We start from the raw sequence: 6326 nt of genomic DNA on the forward strand, positions 1-6326 counted from the left end.
AGAAATGGCAAAGTTAGTTAAGGTGACCCAGAATGCCTGCTCTGGGCTCACACACATATATGATGTGTAATACCTGTGTACATACACATCAGGGGACAGGAAAGGGAGGTCCCTTTGTCTGTGTAGGAAGATATCCTAAAGCAGGCTGGCCCCTCAGCCATCACAGCCCAGAGAGAGGGGAAAGAATACCAGGGTGGATGGAATAGCATGAAGCTGTGAGATGGGTTGGGAACGAAAGCAGATGACAGTCATGATGCTGGTTTGGCCAGCATGAGGAAGAAGTTCAATGTCAGTGTACTATACTGGCCACAATAGTGGCTGTGAGCAGAAAGCCCTGGAATTCCATCCACAAATGATTCTGAATCCCACTAGGAATGTGCTGTGCAGAACACCAGAGGACCATGGAAAATATCAGAAAAATAAAGCCAACAGCAAGATGTTACATTGAAAGTGAGAGGAATGCGCGTTCACATGTTAGAATTATCAGGGGTAGATAGGCAGAGAAAGACAGAGAGATTTATTGACTTAGGTGTGAGAACCAGAGAGGGAAGTAGTGGGGTATATGTCACTAGCTATGGGAAGAGTACTAAACCCTGAGTGCAAGAGAACATACCAGGCTGCTATGCATAGAAGAGGCCAGTGCTACCGAAGTCCTGAAACCATGAGTAGGCTTGAAAACTGCTTGGCATAATGCCCAGCATAGCTGAGTTATGTCACTGTAGCATCAGCTTGGACTTACTCAGCTTAAGTTGCTTTCTGGATTCTGTCAGATCAGGCTCTATACTGATGCTGTCCTGTGAACTTAGGCATACCACGGGCTTGGGATTCTGACTCTGAACAGCGTCCATGCAACAGCAACCCAGCTTCCTGTGTGAGATCTCAGGCAAGCTACCCAGCTTCTCTGTGCCCCTCATGCCCGCCTGCTGGATCAGTGAGGACCAAGAACAGGCACAGTGAGGAGCCGAGAACAGTGACTGGAGTCACCCTAATTACTTACATGATAATCCTCCTCATGCCACCACAATCTTCTTTCCCTTAAAGAAAAGGCCGAGGTGGCTTCACCCTGTGTGCCAGCTACACTGCTACGAGATCTGCTGTTTCAAACTTCTGGGAATTCCAGTTGTTAAAACAAAACCAGGCATGGTGGCACACACCTTTAATCCCAGCACTTGGGAGGCAGAGGTAGGAGGATCGCCATGAGTTCAAGACCACCCTGGACGACATAGTAAATTCTAGGTCAGCCTGGGCTAAAATAAGACCCTACCTCGGACAAAAAAAAAAAAAAAAAAAAAGCATTGCTCCTTAAAATAATGTCCATTTTTGTAGGCTACCTTTTCCTCTTCTACTGTCTGCCAGTCCCTCCTGCCCACGCAGCTTTCTACAGTGGTTATTTCTCCCATACGTGCTCATTGGTGACCTCTCTCATTAACCTTCATCCTTATTTGTATTTCTAGCCCCGACTCCAGTCGTCAGCATAGTGTCTGTAAACCAGAATTCCCAAATATACATTCTAGAAAGAGACTGGATGAGATTCAAGTGCCCCTAATGGCAGAATCCACTTTCTTTTCACCAGTGGATTCATTATTACTAAGGGTCAATAGCATGTTGCCATGGCTTAGATGTTCTGTTTTCCTGATTGGTTCAAGTCTTCAGACCTTTGTCTTGAATCTAGAAACTGATTCCCTCAAGAACCCCCACAAGGCCTGGCACAGAGTAAATGCATACTGGATTAACTGCCAGGTGCCTTCATTCACCAGATGTTCACACTTTCATTCCAAGAAGCTCCATTCGTAGTACCAGGGCTTCGGTGTGCTTTGCCCTTGATGCTACCAGGGCTCCAAAGATGACACTGGAGGCTTGCTTATGTCTTCCCAGAAGTTCTCCCCCACCCTTGTGTGGTTTGGCACCAGCACCATCCCTCCTCAATTCCAGGACATTGGCAGTTTGGTGAAACTATGTTAGGTACACTCAAAACAGGAGGATGAAGTGTACAGCCAGGGCAGAAAGTCCTCAAGGCAGACCATTCTAAGAATCTGCTGTGTTCTAGTCTCTTCTCAGCCTGGGAGGGGCCTTCTGTGACTGACTCTCTCCATCATGTCAACACACAGACAACTTCCCATATACTTTTTGGCCCTGCAGGGCCCCATGGGCATAGGGACAGTCAGGGAGGGACAGACCCTGCTTACCTAGATCTCTTTAGTCCAGTAAAACTGTCCAGTGGGTAGGTTGGGCTTCACCCAGTAGTGGAGAGAGGTTGATGTTATTTCCCTTCAATGTTGCAAATGCTCAGGCAGCCTCTGTGACAATGACATGGCAACATTTCTCAGGTTTCCTTTTATTTTTCCTGCAAATTTCATAATTTTATTTATCTTCACAGCTGAATGAAGGTACATTGTGTACAGGTACCTGTGTGTTAGTCAATTTCTCATTGCTGGGTCAAAATACTTGACAAAAATCTGTTTAAAGAAGGGAGAGCTGATTTCAGCTTACATTTCCAGGTTATATTCCCTCATCATGTGGAAGATGATTTCAGGAGCTTGAGGCAGCTTGTCACATTCAGCACAGCGAGGAAGCAGAGTATGACACACGCTCATTCTCAGCCAGTTCTCTCCTATTGTGTACAGTCCAGGATCCCAACCCATAGAATGCTGCCATCCACAGTTAAGGTGGGATGGAAGTCTTCCCCAGCTACTCAGCACAGCTGGACCAGTGGAATTAGAAATCCAGAGACTGTTGTGACTGGTCACTGGTTATGGATGTCAAACTTGAACTGCAGATGTTTGATGGTTACCTGATTGTTATTGAGTTTACATTAGTCCAGTTTCTCCTTGTAACAATGGAAATATTTATTCTGTGCCATTATGTGTTGGAAGTATGTGACTTATTTTGATTTTACAGGACTCACAGTTAAGAAACAGTCTTAAAATCATAAAGACTATGGAGAACTTTGAATTTGAACCAAATACAGTTTACAATATGAGATCATCATGAGTCTATTGGCAGCCAGGGGCAAAGTGTAATAGTTTGAATGAGTGTCCCCTATAGACTCAGGTGTTTGATTAAAGCTTGTAACTTGGGCCTCCAGCCTCCTGGTTGGAAGAGGTATCACTGGGATGGGGGAATCCTGGAGTCTAGCCCTAAGGTGTGTTTGGGGGATGGATCTGAATTCTAGTCTAAAGGTATGCAGAGATGTTTTGAGTGCTGGCTGTGCTTGCTTGTGGTGCTGGCTGTTTAGTGGTGTCTCTCTGCTTGGGTTTATGAATGGGAGCCAGCTTCTTTAGTCATCTGGTGGAACTTCCACTGGTTCTATAAGCTTGAAATAAATCCCTTCCTCCCATAAACTGTGTCTGGTTTGTATGTTCATCCCACCAATATGGAGCAGACTACAGTACTAACCTAGTCTAGATAATACTTCCCAGGTGACTCTAGATCCTCACAAGTTAGACAATCACTACAAATCATCACAGGGCCATATTTTCATTATCTGTCCATCAGTTGATGGACATTTAGGCTGGTTCCATTTCCTAGCTATTATGAATAGAGCCAGACAGAGAATATGGATGCAACAGGGCATCTTGCCTCTGCAAATGAACTGTAGACACAAGCATTACTTTGTGCATCTGGCGCTACATGGTCATTGGGCAATCAAACCCAGGTCATTAGTCTTTACAAACAAGTGACTTTAACTGGTGAGCCATCTCTCTAGCCCCCAGTTTGCATTAATTCTTTTCAGTATTCTCTTTTCAGACCATATCTTTTTTTTTTTTTTTTTTTTGCTTGAGTTGTTTGTTGATGTTTTGGGTTTTTCTTTTTTGTAGTTCTTTGTATATTATAGATATTGATCCTCTCTCAGATGTATAGTTGACAGAGATTTTCTCCCATTTTGTAAGCTGCTTCTTCATTCACCCTGAGACTACACAGTGAATTCCAGGTCAGCCTGGGCTAGAGCCAGACGCTACCTCAAACAAACCTAAATAAGGGCTGGAGAGATGGCTTAGTGATTAAGTGCTTGCCTGTGAAGCCTAAGGACCCTGGTTCGAGGCTCAGTTCCCCAGGTTCCACGTTAGCCAGATGCACAAGGGAGCGCACGTGTCTGGAGTTCGTTTGCAGAGGCTGGAAGCCCTGGCACGCCCATTCTCTCTCTCTCTCCCTCTATCTGTCTTTCTGTCTGTGTCTGTCGCTCTCAAATAAATAAATTTAAAAAAAAAAAAACCTAAACAACAAAAAAAATCTTTTCTACTTCTTAATTAATTATGCTAGAATGTTGATTGGGATGGCATTGAGTCTGCAGATTTATTTTGGTAGGATGGCTATTTTCATATTAATTCTTCTGACCCCTGATCATGGAAGGTCTTTTGATTTTCTACTGTCTTCCACCATTTTTTTCTTCAGTGTTTTAAAGTTTTCATTGTAGAGGTCTTTCACTTCCTTGACTATGTTAATTTTTGAGGATACTGCAAATAGGTTTGTTTCCCTAATTTGTTTTTCAGTATGTTTTAAAATTTATACATGGGAATGCTACTGATTTTTGTATGTTGATTCTGTATTCTTCCACTTTGCTAACAGTGCTAATCAGGTCTATGAGTTTTCTGGTACCATGTTTAGAGTCTTGTATATATAAAAGTATAACTTCTGTAAGTAAGGATACTTTGACTTCTATTTTCCCCTTTTTGAATCTCTTTTATTTCCTTCTCTTGTCTTATTTCTCTAGCTGAGATTTCAAGCACTATATTGAATAAGAGTGGAAAGAGGGGACACCCTTGTCTTGTTCCTGATGTTAGCAGGAATGTTTCAAGTTTTTCTTCATTTAGCATGGTGATGGTTAATAGATTTTTCATAGATAGACTTCATTGTGTTGAGGTATGCTCCCCTCCATCCCTTGTCTCTTCATGGCTTCTATCACGAAGAGATGCCAGATTTTTCTTGGCTTTTAAAAAATTATTTATTTTCAAGGGGGAGAGAGAGAATGGGTGCACCAGCGCCTGCAGATGCTGCAAATGAACTCCAAGTGCATGCACCATTTTGTGCATCTAGATCTACGTGGGTACTAGGGAATTGAACCTGGGTTACTAGGCTTTACAGGCAAGCACTTTAACTGCTGAGCCAGATGGTTATTCCACCCTTGAATTTTGACAAAAGCCTTTTTTGTACATATTGAGATGATCAAGTGAGTTCTGTTTATGTCCATTTATGCCATGAATTATGTTTATTAATTTATGAGTTCCCAGTTAGATAAGTAAGTAGAGCATAAGGTTCTAATTAATTCAAATATAATGAACTATCCTTGCATCTCTGGAATAAAGTCAACTCGATCAAAGTGAATGATCTTCTTGATACATTCTTAAATTCAATTTCCAAGTAGTTTTTTGTTTGTTTGCATGCTTGCTTTGGAATTTTTTTTTTTTTTTTTGAGTCAGGGTCTCACACTATCCCAGTTGAGCTGGTACTCACTCTGCCACCCCATTCTGGCCTTGAACTCATGGTGATCCTACTACTTCAGACTCCCATGGGAATAAAGGTGTGTGCTACCACACCTACCTTCAGTGTGCAAGTATTTTATTGAGAAATGTGTATTTAAGATTATACTGCTTCATGCTTTGTCACACCTTGTTCCCATAACCATTTAGTTTTTCCTGGATTCTTAGATGTGTCTTTTTCAGTCAAAAATATTCCTTTCAGTATCCTCTGTATAGCTGTTTCAGTGGTCATAAATTCCTCTTGCCTTCTTTTTCGTGAGAAGTTTTTCTTTCTCCTTCAATCTTGCAGATGGCTTTGCTGGTTATTGTGACCTGGGTTGCAGCTGTCATCTTTCATAACCTGATGCACATTGTTCCAAATCCTTCTGGTTTTTAGAGCTGTCATTCTGTTGGACCTGCCTTTATATGTGACTTCATTAAATTCCATTTTCACATATATATTTTGTCTTGCCGTTTTCTTTGTCATGTATTATTGTGGTGGTTTGAATTAGGTGTCCCCCCATGTGTTCTGAGTGCTTGGTTCCCAGTTGGTGGCAATTTGGGAGGTGGAGCCTTGCTGGAGGAAGTGTGTGCTGAGGTTAGACCTTGAGGTTTATTAGCCCCTAGCTTACCAGTGCTTATTGGCTCACTCTCCTGCCGCTGTTTTCCACCTGCTAATGTCCAGCTCTCTGCTCTGCCATGCTTTCCGTTGCCACCATGAAGCTTCTGCTTGAGACTCTAAGCCAAAATAAAAACACTTTCCACCCATTAGATGTTTATGGTCAGGTGCTTTATCTCAGCAAAGAGAAGGTAACTAAAACATATATTTAGTGTTTTGCCAATATAATAGGACATGGGGAATTTGTTTTC

This window comes from Jaculus jaculus, chromosome 5, assembly GCF_020740685.1.
Source record: "Jaculus jaculus isolate mJacJac1 chromosome 5, mJacJac1.mat.Y.cur, whole genome shotgun sequence".
NCBI lineage: Eukaryota > Metazoa > Chordata > Mammalia > Rodentia > Dipodidae > Jaculus > Jaculus jaculus.